Source organism: Ranitomeya imitator, chromosome 7, assembly GCF_032444005.1.
Source record: "Ranitomeya imitator isolate aRanImi1 chromosome 7, aRanImi1.pri, whole genome shotgun sequence".
NCBI lineage: Eukaryota > Metazoa > Chordata > Amphibia > Anura > Dendrobatidae > Ranitomeya > Ranitomeya imitator.
In genome coordinates this window covers 204,705,975-204,724,537 of record NC_091288.1, presented here as the reverse complement: position 1 = coordinate 204,724,537, position 18,563 = coordinate 204,705,975, and the positions used below count along the sequence as shown (strand labels likewise).

General features: G+C 42.9%; 1 long non-coding RNA gene across 1 annotated transcript in view; it reads left to right on the top strand.

Moving 5' to 3' along the window:
* The first annotated feature begins 386 nt into the window (after positions 1-386).
* Positions 387-18,563, top strand: part of LOC138646029 (uncharacterized) — a 31,341-nt gene continuing 13,164 nt past the window's right edge. Inside the window, exons 1-3 of the long non-coding RNA XR_011314818.1 lie at positions 387-470; positions 553-623; positions 722-843. This is a non-coding gene — a long non-coding RNA (uncharacterized lncRNA). The remainder of the gene's footprint in view (positions 471-552; positions 624-721; positions 844-18,563) is intronic.

The following is an 18,563-nucleotide window of genomic DNA, read 5'->3' as shown; positions in this document are numbered from 1 at the left end:
CATATAGTGTCCAGAAAAGATGCATTTTTACAAATAGTTTTGATTAAAAATTTTCTACCGTTTTATGTATACAGGTCGTATGGAAATCTATGTGTCTCTATAGTTACGGACTAAAAAAAAAATAACTCTGTAATTTATCCTTCAGACAGGGCTTAGTCCCTTTTCTATTGTCTTTGGTTTGGAAGAAAAAGAGGTAGAGGGAATGGAGCAATAGTTAACTGCAGGATCAGACTACACAGAGTTTGTTTGTAGTCTGTAACCATGGAGACAGATAGGTCTGGAGAAGAGATCTATATACGAAAGGGTGGGAGATTTTAGGAATTGATCCTGCGGTCAGGAATTATTCCCTCATCTACTTTTCTATTGTTTTTAGGTTAGCAAGAAGAGGAAGCAGAGAGAATGGAGCAACAGTTAACAGCAGGATCAGACTACACCGAGTTTTTGTAGTCTGTAACCATGGAGTCACACAGGTTTGTTTAAGAGATGTATACACAAAATGTTGAGTAATTTTAAAAATTGACAAGTATTCAAGATTTACTCTTTTTTTTCCAGTTTTCTATTGACTGTATGTTATTAAAAAGAAGAGGAGAAACAGACTGAATACACCACACAGTAACACATAGGTTTGCAGAAGCACTGTATACACTTAATAATTGGAGATTTTATGAATTAGTCGTGCAGTCACAATGTATTCTCTTGTCTATTCTTTTGTTGCCTGTAGGTTAGCAAGAAGAAGTAGAGGGAATGGAGCAATTGTTAACTGCAGGATCAGACTACAGGTGTGTTTGTAGTCTGTAACCATGGTGACACCCAAGTCTACAGAAGAGCTGTATATACTAAACGGTAAGCAATTTGAATAATTTTTGTGCTCTGCTGTATATGTGGTATATCTATAAAGTATTTGGATAAACACGTCAGAAACTTCTTACTGACAAACCAAGGGGCCAGGAATAAATAAGTCAATATTGTCAAATTTTTGATCACACCTGATAGCAGCAGTGTGTCCCCCCAGGCTCCTATTCATTGGATTGATGGCTATCTGTTTGCCTTAGGATGGACCATCTTTATCTGATTTTTGAAGGTGTGACTCCCGGGAACTCTGGAGATCAGCAGCACCATGTCCTCTTCATTCTAGACACAGGACCAGCGCCATATATGATTGTGGCAGAGCCTGGTACTGCAGCATAGTCTTATTATCTGGAAGACAGCTGGCTGCAGTATTTGACGTAGCCACAACTGTGTGTATGGCGCTGTAACATCAAGACACTTTACTTTGAACTTGAATAATGGGGATGATGTTCTGTAGATATGGATGAATGAGAATAACCAGTTCCGCACAGTTCTCAGCAGTCCAGGTCATAAACCTTCATGCTCCAGGCTCCCGGGGGTCCGCTCTCCCTCCATTTCTTTAATGGTTTTGATAATATGATAAGTGAACCTGTTGTAGGCGGGTTCCCTGACCGGACTGATAGCTCTTGCTGTGCTTTGAGTTGCATGGATATAACATACCCAATAACCATAGGCTGGAAAATCTATACAATGTGCAGTATACAATGCAGACGGATATGTGAGCTGTGTACAAGGCAGATGCCCAGAACTTGTAGGGCTTATTCCAGTAATCATTTTAATATATATATTTAAGCACGGGCAGCATGGTGGCTCAGTGGTTAGCACTGCAGCCTTGCAGCACTGGAGTCCTGGGTTCAAATCCCACCAAGGACAACATCTGCAAGGAGTTTGTATGTTCTCCCCGTGCTTGTGTGGGTTTCCTCCGGGTACTCCGGTTTCCTCCCACACTCCGAAGACTTACTGATAGGGAATTTAGATTGTGAGCCCCATTGGGGACAGTGATGATAATGTTTTCTAACGCATCGGGTATTCTAGAATATGTATGTAGTTTATTTATGAAGTTTTCAGAATAATGCAATTTATACACAGGATTCGGCCTGCCAAGCGCGACCAATTAGCGAAGCGTGGTTCAAATTCCACGCCAATCCGCGGCCGGACTTCGCCTGTCGCTGATTGTTCGCGGCCGGCCGCGAACAATCAGTGAAGCCAGGGCCAGCTCCAGGTTTTTGAGAGCCCTAGGTGAAAGAGTCTCAGTGGCCCCCCCCCCCTCTTTAACACATACCACGATTCATGATGCACAGATACAGCAGGTAAATATAGCACAGCCACGTAGCATATAACACAGCCCACAGCATATAACAGCCACGTAGCATATATCACAGCCACGTAGCATATCACAGCCACGTAGCATATCACAGGCCACGTAGTATATAACACAGCCCATGTAGCATATAGCACAGCCCACGTAGTTTATAGCACAGCCACGTAGTTTATAACACAGCCACGTAGTATATAACAGCCCACGTAGTATATAACACAGCCACGTAGTATATAACAGCCCACGTAGTATATAGCACAGCTATGTAGTATATAGCACAGCCACGTAGTATATACCACAGCCCACGTAGGATATAGCACATCCCACATACTATATAGCACAGCCCACACAGTGTATAACACAGCCCACGTAGAATATAGCACAGCACGCGAGACCGCAATGCATGGACCGGAGCGTCACGAGGAGCGGGAAAGATGCCGGAAGGTGAGTATATAATGATTTTTTAATTTTTTTTATTATTTTTAACATTAGATCTTTTTATTATTGATGCTGCATAGGCAGCATGAATAGTAAAAAGTTGGTCACACAGGGTTAATAGCAGCGTAAACGGACTGCGTTACACCGTGGCATAACGCGGTGTAATGCAGCCATTAACCCTGTGTGAGCGCTGACTGGAGGGGAGTATGGAGGGGGCAATGACGGAGAGTAGGAAGGGCAAATTCACGGCCGGACTGTGCCCGTCGCTGATGGGCCACGACCAATCAGCAATGTGGGATTTCCGTTATAGGCAGACAAACAGACGGAAGTGACCCTTTGACAATTATATAAATAGATAGATATAATAACTATATTAGTAAGTAATTTAGAGTGTTTCTTTTTCATAGTTGTTAGCTTTTGTCGTGTTGTCACACCTGAGGTGGATCCGCAAAGCCCCCCATGCGTATAAGCAGTTTTTGAGGAACACAGACAGGGATGGAGAAACTGGCTGTAGAGGATATGCCAAACTTGTCTAGTAGAGCTGGAATGGACGGTGATGATAGATTTAGCAAACCTTGAGCAGAGAAGATTGATGTAGCAGAGCTGGAACAGTGATGAAAGATATAAAAGGGCTGAAACAGTGATGACAGATGTAGCAGAGCTGGAACAGCGATGACTGATGTAGAAGAGCTGGAACAGCGATGACTGATGTAGAAGAGCTGGAGCAGTGATGACTGATGTAGAAGAGCTGGAGCAGTGGTGACTGATGTAGAAGAGCTGGAGCAGTGGTGACTGATGTAGAAGAACTGGAACAGTGGTGACTGATGTAGAAGAGCTGGAACAGTGATGACATGTAGCAGAGCTGGAACAGAAATGACATGTACCAGAGAAGAAACAGAAATGACAGCTGTAGCAGAGCTGGAACAGCATAGACTGATGTAGCAGAGCTGGTAAAGTGTATACTGATGTAGCAGAGTTATAGCAGTAGTATCTGATGTAGCAGTGCTGGAACATCGATAGCCAGAATAGTAGACTTCTTTCTCAACTCCTCCGTGTACAGCAGATACTCTGCTCCTGTCCTGACAAGCAGGACAGAAAACTGTTTCTATTGTCTGCCCCGCAGTGCACAGAGGATGACTATGAAGCACCCTGTGAGAATGATCACGTGACCCACCAGCACTCATTTCATTGGACGGATGTGTACATTGTTATACACTGTGGACACCAGATGGCGCCAGACTGTGTATTTAAGGCTGTGTGCACACCTTGAGTATTTTGTGTGCAGAATTTTCTGATTATTTTCTGCCCCAAATCTGCAAGTCAAAAAAAAAAAAAACGCAACGCGTGACACTTCAGATTTCTCATTCACTTTTCTGGCATCAGGTTTTGTTAACAAATCTATGCGGCAAAAAAACGCAACGTGTGCAAATGGCCCAAATGTTCTAACTATTAACTGGATGATTTTATTAACAGCAAGTACATGGCAATCTTTATTAATTTGTTATACTCTGTACAATAAATGTGATATTTAATGGTGAGACGACCCCTTGTACTCTAAAGTGCCCGCTGGTGACTGTGTATGGCAAAACAGCGCAAAACAATCCAGCAAGGGAAAATAAAATAAAAATTAACGATCCGAGACGACAAGGTCAAGTGATTAACAAATGTCTTATGAGTCTGACATCAACCCAAATAGTGATACTGACAGTAATGTCCAACGTGACTATTTACCCTGAACCCGATTGTGCGGAGATTGGAGGCGGCGGGGGCTGTAATAATAAATACCGTATAATAAATATAAATATAACGAAGGTCACTCAAAAAAGTGTGATCATATCCTAAAGTATTCCATATAATAAATATATATCATGTACATTAAAATAAATACAGCAATAAATGCCAGCGCAAAACGTTACACTATATGGCGCTACTATTAGAATCTAACACCATTAGACCACTTTATAGCCGAGTCAGAGGCACTGTACCACACTGGTGGCATTGTTAGGGAGCTGTTTGGTAGGACTATTTCGATACTACACAGTCCTGATGTATGTGCACTATATATCAGTTCTTTTTTGTTGTTACCATTAAATTGTACACTTCATTGCGTCTTGAAGCATTAGAACAGTTATTAAGGCACTGTATGGCGGCATTATTTTCAGTACACAGTACTGATGTTCGTTCTTTATAAAGTCGTGTTTTTTTGTTTTTTTTTTGTCGATCACATTAAGTATGGAGTTGATATTTGGACTCTTTCTGCCTTTAGGGGACCGTTTACGGCACAGTTATTAGGGCACAGTATGGCAGTATTATTTTGATTTTACATGGTATAGGGGTTTGCGCAGTTTTCTATCATCTGTGTGAAATTAAGTACCGTACCATTTTTTTTTTTTAGATTATTATTCGGGGTTATTAACATTATTATTTTGCGGTATTGTTTTAATGGTATTTGTACACTATAGAGCGTGTTTTTTTGTGTGTCTGCAATAAACTATATATTTAGATGATATCCTACTAAAAAGTAAAGCTCAAAAAATATCTGCAATATGGAAAGCATCACCCTTGATCGTCTGCGGCCGTCTATTAAGTATCTGTACTCCAGACATCTTGAGATCTGTAGTGCGCTGCGCATTTCTCAATGAAAGTTGTAAGAAGTATTTCACGCTCGCAGCCAATTGGAGGAGGCGCAGACATCAAGGTGAGCAGGGAAGCAAAATCTTGTTTCTTCGTTTTTCAGGGAGGGAATCTGCAATGTACAGGCCTATGTTAAAATCCCAAATCCCCCGGATCGATATCGGAGCGGACCAACGCTTTAGGGAGCATGGAAGATAAAGAGGAGCGTGTTGTAAAGGTTTCTGTCTCTCATAAATAATGCACTGGGGTCTGAGATAGGGAAAAAAGGGGTCTAGGATCCCCCCTTGCAGTACAAAATAAACCCAAGACCCCCCTCCTCCTTTCATGTTTTAGGATTTCGGCAAAAGGAAAAGGAGGGGAGCGCTCGCAATCCTCCTCGGTGACCAAACATTAACCCATTGTACCCAGAAGACTAATAGTTTGTTTTTAAAAGTTTCTCTTTCCTTCTTTTTCCAGATAGAAATATGAGAGAGACGAATAGATATGAGATAGGTAATAAAGGAATAGATAGTTATATAATATAGAGGTATACATTTTATAAATATATATGAGATAGATACAGTGGGGAAATAAGTATTTGATACTTTGCCGATTTTGCCCGTTCTCCCAGCTACAAAGAATGGAGAGGTCTGTAATTTTTATCGTAGGTACACTTCACCTGTGAGAGACAGAATCTAAAAAAATAAAAAACTGAAAATCGCATTGTATAATTTTTTACATAATTAATTTGCATTCTATTGTATGACATAAGTGTTTAATCACCGACCAGCCGGCAAGAATTCTGGCTCTCGCAGACCTGTTAGTTTTTCTGTAAGAAGCCTCCTACTCTGCACTCATTACCTGAATCAATTGCACCTGTTTGAACTCGTTACCTATATAAAAGAAACCTGTCCACACAATGAATCACATTCCAACCTCTCCACCATGGCCAAGACCAAAGAGCTGTCTAAGGACACCGCGGCAAAAAAATTGTAGACCTGCACAAGGCTGTGATGGGCTACAGGACAATAGGCAAGCAGCTTGGTGAGAAGGCAACAATTGTTGGCACAATTATTAGAAAATGGAAGAAACACAAGATGACTGTCAATCTTTCTCCGTCTGGGGCTTCATGTAAGATCTCACCTCATGGGGTAAGGATAATTCTGAGAAAGGTCAGTAATCAGCCTAGAACTACCCTGGAGGCTCTGGTCAATGGCCTGAAGAGAGCTGGGACCACAGTCGCAAACATTACTGTTAGTAACTCACTACGCCGTCATGGATTTAAATCCTGCAGGGCACGCAAGGTCCCCCTGCTCACACCAGCACATGTCCAGTCATGTTTGAAGTTCGCCAATGACCATCTGGATGATCCAGAGGAGGCACAGGAGAAGGTCATGTGGTCAGATGAGGCCAAAGTAGAACTTTTTGGTATCAACTCCACTCGCCGTGTTTAGAGGAAGAAGAATGATAAGTATAATCCCAAGAACACCATCCCAACCGTGTAGCATGGTGGGGAAAACATCATACTTTGGAAGTTCTTTTCTGCAAAGGGGACAGGACGACTTTACCTTATTGAAGGAAGGGTCATGTATCACGAGATTTTAGCCAACAACCTCCTTTCCTCAGTAAGAGCATTGAAGATGGGTCTTGGCTGAGTCCTCATGCATGACAATGGCCCAAAACACACAGCCGGGACAACTAAGGAGTGGCTCCGTAAGAAATATGTCAAAGTCCTGGAGTGGCCTAGCCAGTCTCCCGACCTGAACCCAATAGAAAATCTTTGGAGTGAGCTGAAACTCTATGTTGCCCAGCGACAACCCCAAAACATGGAAGATCTAGAGAAGATCTGTTAGGAGGAGTGGGCCATGCAATGTGATTTTCTGTTTGTTTGTTTTTTTGTTGTTTTTTTTTTTTACTTGTAACTTCTGTCTCTCACAGGTGAAGTGTACCTACTTTAAAAATTACAGACCTCTCCATTGTTTGTAGGTGGGAAAACTTGCAAAATCGGCAATGTATCAAATAGTTATTTTCCCCACTGTAATAGATAGGAGGTAGATGAGGAATATATGAATAGATAATTGATATGGGAGAGATGATGTTAGATACAGTACAGAATAATTTTACACTTAGGTTGGAATAAAAGATTACTTTTTCTGCACTTCTGCAAATAAACATGGAAATGTCTCATGTCCTAATAGAATGTAAACTGTACAGACAAGCAAAGTTTCCTAAAGTTCTGCTGGATTAAGTTCAGTGAATTATAGCAAATACAAAGGGATGTGTGCAACTCCCTCACCTTTAAATATGTAGGCGGCCATCTGGTGTGTCTGAGGCAGGATTGTTTTAGAAGACAAAACACACTCTATAGTAAAAGTATAACTGATATATTTTCTACCATCCCGCGACCTTTTCAGAGAGGAGGGTTCATTCATTTAGTCCCGCCCCAAAGGAGACGGGAATTGGAAATGACATTGTTTACAAGAAAAGTTGGACTCTGAGGCTGGAGGTGTTGAAATCCGGGTGCACTGCTAGTGGTGGGGAAGATTTCCTAGTGATAGTGAAGATGGCAAAATAGACACTTTCCCTATATCGAGAAACAAGGGTTGAAGTTGTGTCCAGTACCTATGGGAAAGATGACAGACTGTTGGGCCTTATCCTATTTGCCGGTTTGTAAAGACTGCCAACTGTCCAGTAAAAGTTGATTGTTTTTATAAAGCCTGTGTCCACTAGATTGATTGCTGTCAAGGTTCCAGAAGAGGAAAACCTGGAGACAATCTGCCCTCCCGACTCCACAGTCTGCGTCCAGGCGAGATTGTGGCATTTGTGAAGTGCAAGTGCCAACAGGACTGGTACGCAGCGGCTCTAGTGTATCCTTATATGTGGGAGGACATATTAGAAAGAGACCAGGAGGTCTTCAAGCGGAGAGCTCAGTGAGAGGCTAGGTAGAAGTGGGATGAAGAGGCTCACAAAGGATTCTTGCAGATGTCAAGGGCAGAAGCTGACCCCTGAAGAGTCCTGACAGAGTCTGGAGAAGTCTGCTGGGAGAAGTGTCTCCGGAGAGCCATGGACTGGCTAGATCTCCAGGAGAGATGTAGATATCCAGCTAACCGGACCTGCAGGCTCGAGAGCCAAGTCTCTCAAAGTCAGGGCCCAGTGAGGATAACCGGGCCACAGCAGGTCAAGTTGTTCAAAAGTTTAGGGTCACCAGTTATGGCCGTACCCAGGTGGGCTGTGGTAGCGTCACATCTGAGGAGGAAGATCCCTGCCCGACTGAGTTCCCAGATCAACCCTTGATGTGGTGGAGACACCCATCACCCACTGATTGGACCACTTTTATGAAAGAGAGGAGGAAGGCCTGAAAGAAGTTTTGAGAGAAGGGGTGACCTGACACTCAATGTGCTCTGTTACCAAATTGAGGGTTTCACAAGGAGCTGTCTCAAACTGGTGAGGTGAGACACCTGCAGCAAAATCCCTGTTGGGTGCAGACTGCCCCGTTATATCAGAAGGACTGTTTCCTGGAGTTTTTTAAAGTTTGTTTAGTTAACCGAAGAAGGTTTTAGAGACTGTTTCTTGTTACCCTCGAGACTGCGAAGGCCTGAAGTCTTTAAGTTTGTTGGCCACCAGTGTTTGTTTATTTTTATTTTGTTGCATCTGTTGCACCTTTTTCTGCTGGAATTTCAGGCTCTGAGGGTCTGATACTCTCAACAACAGAGACTGTGCATTTCATGGACTGTGTTTTTGAACAAGGAAAGAACTACTGCAGTGTTGGCCTGTGGGCCCTTGTTGATAATATGGACATGATACTTTGCTTCCAGGGTCCTTACTGAGAAGGACCGATGCTGCTGAAAGTTTTGAAAGAGAAAAAAATATCATATGCGATGGACTGTCTCACTTGCTGTTCCGGGACCCTTAAGCGAGATGGGCCGTTTGTTCCGCTAGGAGGAGGAAGATATCGGGACAAGTTTTCAGCTTAAGGTTTTAATATTTGCACTATTTCTTCTTTTAAAGTATGGTATGGTCGAAGACGACCATAAGAATTGTGGGGGAATGTAAGAGCAGTGGGAGATGATTGTCTGTTCCCTGACCCTTTAAGGGGTGAATATACATTGAAAGATGGACTCTGACTCTGTGAGGTGGGAGGTGTTGCAATCCAGGTGCACTGTTCATGGTGAAGAAGACTTTCCAGTGATAGTTGACATATCAAGGGAACCCTCTAACTATACAGAGAACCAGGGCTGACGTTGTGTCCGGTACTTGTGGGAAAGATGATAACTCATTGGGCCTTATCCTGTATGCCTATTTGTAAAGACTACCAGCTGTCCAGTAAAAGTTTGATTGTCACCTGGATTGATTGCTGCCAAGGTTCCAGAATAGGAAACCCTAGAGCCAATGGAGGCCTGTAGGCCATAAATAAGTGTGATGCTCCCCACACATAGCAGCACACCGGGACGGGGACACATGATGTCTGTAGAGTGCCACCACTGCCTCACTTGGGCATTTTACACGAACACTGTGTGATGCCACCACATCCCTGCCCAAACAGTATGAAGCCTGCACAGTGCATCCAACAGTGTGATGCCTCCACAGCCCCTTCCAAGCAGTATGATGCCCAAACAGTGACTCCAACATAGTATGATGTCACTTCAGCCCCCCAAACACAGTTTGATGTCCCTACAGCTCTCGACAAACAGTAAGATGACCCCACAGTTCCCTTAACACGGTGGGACACCCCCAAAGCTCTCCCTGTCCGAATAAAAAAAAAAATAGTACTTCACTCCAATCTCCTGACGTCTTGTGGCCTGTGGTTCCACACAGCAGGCACGATCTGGCATTGTCATTGCCCCTGCTGAGCTGAGACTCAGACGCACAGGCTGAATGGTGGAGCAGAGAGCTGATGGCTCCTTGCTTCACCATCGAATTCAGAGAATGGTGAAACTTGGAGAATGGAGAATGCAGATACCATTGATTGAGTTCCCAGCAGCCCCCCAGCTGGTGGGCTCCATAGCACCCACTATAGTTACACCTCTTATTATTAGGGCATATGGATATTATAGAGAGGGGTCTTATCTATGCCAGTTCTTGATGTGACGGAGCCAGTACCCACATGTAACAACATATGCAGCCATTTATTTGACTAGCTGGCATGTAATTTTTAAAATTTCTTGGGTTATTTTATTTTTTATTTTTTTTTACCCTGGATAAATCTAAACCTTTCCGTGTAAGAGGTGCTTCGTGGCTGCCGGGGAATCTCAATACATTGTATGCCGTGTGTCTTGCAATGTAACAGTGACTCGGTCTGACATCGAACATCTGTTCAATGGAAATGATCTCTCCTGCGGGTGCAGAGTGTGGCGGCGGAGGGGGCGCAGAGTGTTGGGAAGCCTGTCCAATGATGCTGTCTATTCGAGCCACCTCTCTCCTCCCAGACAAATTGCCGTCACTCTCTATCAGCTCTATGGGGAGAAGAAGATTCAGGGCAGACGCGGGCATCCAGCGGTGGAGGGCGGGAAAAAAATAACACAATAATAACCTGAAATTTGTTCAATTTAATTTAGACTTTTTGTTTGGTAAAAAAAAAAATGACCAGATTTTTTTTCGGGCTTGGCTACATTTCTACTCAGTAATTTATTAATAGTAAGGATTATTAAAGAGCATTTTTGATTTTGCATAAAATTCATAAACCGCTCACGCTATTTTGAAGAATTTGTCTCAAAGACCTTCAATGAATACCACAAAAAAACAAAATGATTTAAGAAAGATGCAAATGATGAATAGGTTCCTTTTATTTGTCTTTAACTTTTTTTTCCCGATCATTCTAGTGGGAAACTGGAGTATATTTGTGCCAAAAAATGTGCAACTTTTGAATCTGCTAATAACATTTGGAAGCCCCAAACCTCGTCCACAAAGTTTAACGCAAAAAATAAAATTAAAAACAAAAAACTGACAAATATATATAAAACAGACTATAGAATAGGCGCAAATGAAAAACAGGTAAAAAAAATAAATAAATTAGGCACAAATGCTATTAATAAATTGGGCCCTAAAACTCTCCAAGGCGTATTTTTCATTTGCATGGTAAACTGACTGTCCCACCATGTCCATCCTTAGCTTCAGAAGATAGCGTCTGTATCCTCTTCTGCGCAGGCACAGCTCAGTGCATGCGCAGATACCGCGGATTCTGCCGATTGTATACTCACCTGACCCGGGATGTAACTGTTTTAGCATGACGGTAGAAGCAAAAGCGGGAACTGCAATAATTCCATGTTACTAACAGAGTAATGTGATGCTCCAGATGCTTATTCGGAAACATGGCTTCCGCAGGTTGCATTCCGCGAAGATGCAGGGTAGATACTTGTTCTGCGCCTTCACTGCATTTTCCTTTGCAAAAAGGCATCTATTGAATAAAACAAAAAAATAGAAAGTTTAGGGCAGAATAAGTGCACCTTAAACATAATTTATCAACAAAAAATTATTATATTTTGCATATCATAGATTGAAAGGGACCTGTAACCCTTTAAGGGAGCTTGTCACTGCAAATTTACACTTCAAGTAAAGGAGGTGGAGCAACAATAAAAATATTTTTTTCTGTTTTTAAGTCTGTTCCTCTTTTGCCCACAAACAAGTTACGGTATTTTTCGGACTACAAGACGCACTGGACCATAAGACGCACCTCAAATTTTCAGAAGGAAAATAGGGATAAAAATTTAATGCGTCAAATGGGGATCTGTCTTACAGTCTGAATTCAGCTCTCTGGGGTGGGGGAGTGGGGAGTCGGCAGCACCGGTGGAGAGGGGTCACAGGAGATGTTCGGTCATCCAGCGATGATCTGACTCCCACCCCAGGCCCCCCGCACTTCCATTGCTGCAACACGGTGGCATCTAAGATTTTGGCCACTGGAGGCGGCGCACGTTCAGATTGAGATCCCAGCACCGAGATCTCATTGCTGAGATCTCAATCTGTGCATGCGCCGCCTCCGGCCGCCATTTTCCCAGAGGCCACGGCATTGCAGCAATGGAAATGCGGGTGCCCCAGGCTTTCAAAAAATGTCGACCAAGACCCCTCACTACCGAGCACCACCAAACCTGCTGCACCAGCTTGGGATGGGAGCTAGATCATCGCCCTGCAGCATCGGACCACTGAACACCCCATCTTCCCAGTCCAGAGCCAGCAGAATCACCCAACTCCTATAAGACGCACCCCCATTGTTCCCAAAAAAATTTGGGGAAAAAAATAAGTCTCGTAGTCCGAAAAATATGGTAATTGTAAAAGGCAAGTAAATGGGTTCAGTGCAACCACCGTGGTTAAATGCCATTGTCACGGATCCCTTCTCCGTGGTGTAACTAATTCGTCATGTGCCCGCTCTCAGCACGTGGCTTGGGTTGTGCCTGCAAGGGTTAATCTATCTCCCTACTCTCAGTCCAGCATTCAACCTCTGTCCTATGCTGTAATGGGAGCATAAATCGCACACTGACCCAGGCCACACACCCGTGCATACACCGAATACACGGGCGATGAGTCCCGGAAATATTAGTACTAATAATGTCTACCACTCATAAGGCTCACACACCTTAAGCTATGGATTCTTTTAGAACATTCAAGGTTCAACTTGTTAAAGTTTTATAATTTTATACAAAAAGGTTCAGTGCTTACAGTAAGAAAAGGCATAAAAATATGATAATAAAAAGACATACAACTTATGCAAGTCAGTATAAAAATAAACAGGAGAAACTTACAGAAATCATCTAACTGGTAGTTTACTTTCTGGTCCCTGAGGGGGGTGAATGGAGTTGGTCGAACACATCACCGTCTCAGGCTGCCCACATATGTGAACATGTTTCTCTGTATACAGCCCTAATTTATAGCTTTGGTCTGGAGGTCAGGTTTCTAGACCAGCCCCTCAGGTTAATATCATAATTGCTTGTTTTTTGATTGGACCACGGCCGCGCCCCACAATTAATATATTATTTTCTCTTGTGATCCTTTGTGTAAAAGTTCTCACAGAGATACTATGAGGCCGTAATCAACATCTCTCTTCAAAGAGCTAGGAGGTATTAAATGTTACCTTTCTTCTTGGCTTCCAGCAGAACCCCCTGGTGAGATTGGAGACAGAAGTCTACTTGTCTCAGGGAAATACATATTCACACCTGGATGTGACCTGCAGCTTTTCAAGACAGATGTTACATTATTGCCAGTGACACAATAAATTGATATAGTCCACTGCACACACACACATATACATACATACATACATACATACATACATATATATATATATATATATATATATATATATATATATATATATATATATATATATATATATATATATACACACATACACACATACACACATATATATATACACACACACACACACACACACACACACACACACACACACATACATACATACATACATACATACATACATACATACATTACACCACAGCCATGGTGCACCATTCAGCCCACTTATTTAGATAACTGCTACTCCTTATATGTTGATTCGTGTCCCTGGATTGCTCAGAGCCAGCACTTGCCTGAAGATAAAGCTTCATTATATATGCGCGCGCGCACACACACAGGACAGCGCACACAAATCACTCTCTCCTCCCTTCTGACATTGCTCATCTTCTCTGCTGTGACTTCAGTGCAAGAGAGAAAACACAAATCTCTCATAGCTGATGATGTCACTCAGGTGTTGCTGTGTAGCCGTATCGGCTGCATGGAGGGTGTGATTTCTGTGCTCTGAAGTACTAGTGGAGGAGTCCAGCAATGTCAGGAGCGAGGAGAGAGTGATTTATGAGCGCTCTCCTGCACCTCAGTAATAGCAGAGAAAACAAGTAATGTCAGAAGTGAGGAGAAAGTGATTTATGAGCGCTCTCCTGCACCTCAGTAATAGCAGAGAAAACAAGTAATGTCAGAAGTGAGGAGAGAGTGATTTGTGTACTCTCTACTGCAATGAAGTGATAGCAGAGGAGATGAACAATGTCAGAAGTGAGGAGAGAGTTATTTGTGAGCTTTCTCCTGTGTAAAGTACCAGAGGGTGGTAGTCATGAGTGAGCTGCTGATCCATGTCTCCCTGGTATTCTACATGGTCTCCAGTTTCAGGAGCCACCGCAAATAAATCAAGGGACACCCAGTTCGTTTCATCACAAAGAACTTTACTCAACAGTCCATGTATATGATAATGCAGCGCTGTAGTGTTGGACGCAACACTTTCCGTTTCTTGATTCCACAGCAGGGTGCACTTCCAGATTGTCCCTTGGTTCTATCTGGACTATCCCTGAGGGCACTGCTTCTGTCAGTACTAGAGATCCCCAGCTTAGTACATCTGGGGTTCAACACTACTTCCATGTCAATCTTCCTCTGTACAGAAGGGATTAAAGTGCTCGTCATAGCACCAGAATCGATCCTTAAAGGGGTTTTCCCATGAACATAGTTAATCTTAAAGTTGATTTTAAGCAATAGATCTTGGAATAATAGTAATTTCCACAATTGGATGTGGTTTAAAAAAATGTTCCTGTGCTGAGATAATCTTATAAATGTGTCCCTGCTGTGTCTGAACGTACAGGAACATGGTCTGATCATACCACAGCTCCTGGGCGGGGGAGAAAGCAAAAAAACTATACAGACAGGACAGCAGGGGATCACAGCTGATTGTTTTTGTGAGGTAAAGCATTTCACGGGCTGTTTGTTTTTTTTTGTTTTTTTAAATGTTTTACCTCAAAGAATTATTTGCAGTCTGGTGCTGTAATGTCTGTATTCTCTATTGTTCCCCATTGCCCCCTGCCCAGGAGCTGTGGTATGATCAGACTATGTTCCTGTACGGTCAGACATGGCCATTACACAGTACACGGCAGGGACACATTTATAAGATTATCTCTGCACAGGAACATTTTATTTAAATACATCGAATGGTGGAATTTATTATTGTTCCAAGATCTAATGATTAAAATTAATTTTGTTCACGGAAAACCCTTTTAGGCGCCAGACGTTAGATGAGTATATTCTCCAAGGGAATTTTAATAAGGCCTTGTACCGCCCAGAGCAACGTGTATTCTCCCTTGCTGTTCAGACCACACTTTCTACACGAACTTAAAGGAAATATCCGGCACTTTACAAAAAAAATGTATCTAAGCACTAAGAGGCAGGTAATTGCAACGTACCTCCCTGTGGTACCCAGCGCTGTTCTTCCCTGACACAGAGTCGTCACAGACCGCACCTTCTGGGAATTCCGCAGCCTCTGCTGACATCACGTTTTACAGAGCAGAGGCTTCGTTTCAGGCCAACTTTGTCGACGGAACTTCCGAGGTCATCCTGATTGACAGCCGGATCCCCATTGCCTAACTGGGGGAGCCGGATGTCAATAAAAATGACATCAGAAATTACGGCCCGTTACTTCAGCAGAGGCTTCTGAATCCCCGACAGGAGTGATCTCACATGGCACTGTGCAAACAGGCTGGTAAGATGCAATTACCATACTGTTAGTGCTTAGATACATTAATATATATATTATATATATATATATATATATATATAGTTATATATAGTTCCGGATACCCACTTATAACCTTGGCCCTATCTGAGTACCTACAGGAAGCAGTCACTTTCCCCAACACTATTCCCCTCCCACTATGGACTAGTCCGAAACATTGACAGTTATCCTAACGTCATTACCTATCTACAGTCACTACCTAATTCTACCTATCTATGTCCTAAGTAAAAATAAAAAAAAATCGTACACACCCCTTTACACCTGCACGAAAGTAATAGCCGAGAAAATGATGAATGTCAGAAGTGAGGAGAGAGTGATTTGTGCACTCAGTCCTGTAGCGAAATGATAGCAGAAAAAAAAAGCAATGTTAGAGCAAAGGGAGAGTGATTTTATGTGCTGTCTACTGCAATTAAGCAATCACAGGGGAGATGAACAATTAAGTCATAAGAAAGTGATTTGTGTGCTCTCTCCTCTGCCAGAGTAATAGCAAAGAAAATGAGCAATGTCAACAGAGAGGAGAGAGTGATTTGTATGCTTTCTTTTCACAGTCTATCCTCAGAAAGTGCTGGATTCCTAAAGGAATGGCGGTAATCTGAATAAGTGGGTATAATAGTGCACCGAGGCATTTAGCCACACCAAGGGTCCACTGCGCACCCTCATTTGCATATTACAAAAAAAAAGTTTTTGAGGGGCAAGGAAGGAAGTGTTTTAAAAACAAAAATAACAATTTATATTGTTGCTTTGCCCCCTACAAGGCTATGTAATTAGTTTGAAGTGTAAGTTTGGGCTGACAGACCCGCTTTAGATCTCGAGGAGCTGGATATCTGGGGGCACAGGAGGATCTTCTTTAGGAGAGCTGGATCCTGACCACAATGAAGTTGATTAGCAGAAAGGAATATGTTCTGCTTCGTCTTCAGCCCCTGCCAGGCAGGCGATATACTTGGCACTGGTAAACAGCTCTATGACTGTGGTTTCCGCTCACACTCCGATCCTGCAAAGTAAATTTTGTGTTAAGGTGTAATTTCCCTGTAAGAGAATTTTTTTTTTTGCTATTTTTGTTGTTTTTACCAACATCATCTAGGATTTTCCTCTACATTGTTATCTCTCTCTTCCTTTCACATTATGCTGCAATATTAGAAAACACGATGTTATTCCGCATACATATATTTCTGTCACTATAGGTTAACCCCGCGCTTCTCGCCCCCTCCCCGTGCGTTCTTGCTCTGAGCACACTATGGCAGTGTGTGTGTCTGAGCTTGGCGCACCCTGAGCTTGGTGGTTAGCAGTAATTATTGGGCTGGGGGCAGCAGAGCGGTGCCATATGTTCTAAGTGAGGTCTGCGGCCTGCGGAGGATTCAGCGGGCCCACCCTTGTCAGGCTGTCAGTGCTCATTCCCTGCCTGGCTGGTAGCATTGCATTAAATCACAACAGGATCTCGCCCTGGTAGCCAAAACCAGTTAGATGTATTTATTAGGAGCACCAGCCCTCTTGGCAGAAAGTGCCGCTGTTGGGGCAACACTTTATTGCTAGAATTGTACAGAGGTCAAAGTCACAAAGGTGAGAAAATCTGACAACCCTTCCAAAATGGCCACTATTACAACTCCCACATCCTGTATTATGCTTCAGAGCTGCACTCACTATTCTGCTGGTGCAGTCACTGTGTACATACATTACATTACTGATCCTGAGTTACAGCCTGTATTATACCCCAGAGCTGCACTCACTATTCTGCTGGTGCAGTCACTGTGTACGTACATTACATTACTGATCCTGAGTTACATCCTGTATTATACTCCAGAGCTGAACTCACTATTCTGCTGGTGCAGTCACTGTGTACATACATTACATTACTGATCCTGAGTTACTTCCTGTATTATATCTTAGAGCTGCACTCACTATTCTGCTGGTGCAGTCACTGTGTACATACATTACATTACTGATCCTGAGTTACATCCTGTATTATATCTTAGAGCTGCACTCACTATTCTGCTGGTGCAGTCACTGTGTACATACATTACATTACTGATCCTGAGTTACACCCTGTATTATACCCCAGAGCTGCACTCACTATTCTGCTGGTGCAGTCACTGTGTACATACATTACATTACTGATCCTGAGTTACATCCTGTATTATACCCCAGAGCTGCACTCACTATTCTGCTGGTGCAGTCACTGTGTACATACATTACTGATCCTGAGTTACATCCTGTATTATACTCCAGAGCTGCACTCACTATTCTGCTGGTGCAGTCACTGTGTACATACATTACATTACTGATCCTGAGTTACATCCTGTATTATACCCCAGGGCTGCACTTACTATTCTGCTGGTGCAGTCACTGTGCACATACATTACATTATTGATCCTGAGTTACATCCTGTATTATCCTCCAGAGCTGCACTCACTATTCTGCTGGTGCAGTCACTGTGTACATACATTACATTACTGATCCTGAGTTACATCCTGTATTATACTCCAGAGCTGCACTCACTATTCTGCTGGTGCAGTCACTGTGTACATACATTACATTACTGATCCTGAGTTACATCCTGTATTATACTCCAGGGCTGCACCCCCAATTCTGCTGGTGCAGTCACTGTGCACATACATTACATTATTGATCCTGAGTTACATCCTGTATTATCCTCCAGAGCTGCACTCACTATTCTGCTGGAGCAGTCACTGTCTACATACATTACATTACTGATCCTGAGTTACATCCTGTATTATACCCCAGGGCTGCACTCACTATTCTGCTGGTGCAGTCACTGTGTACATACATTACATTACTGATCCTGAGTTACATCCTGTATTATCCTCCAGAGCTGCACTCACTATTCTGCTG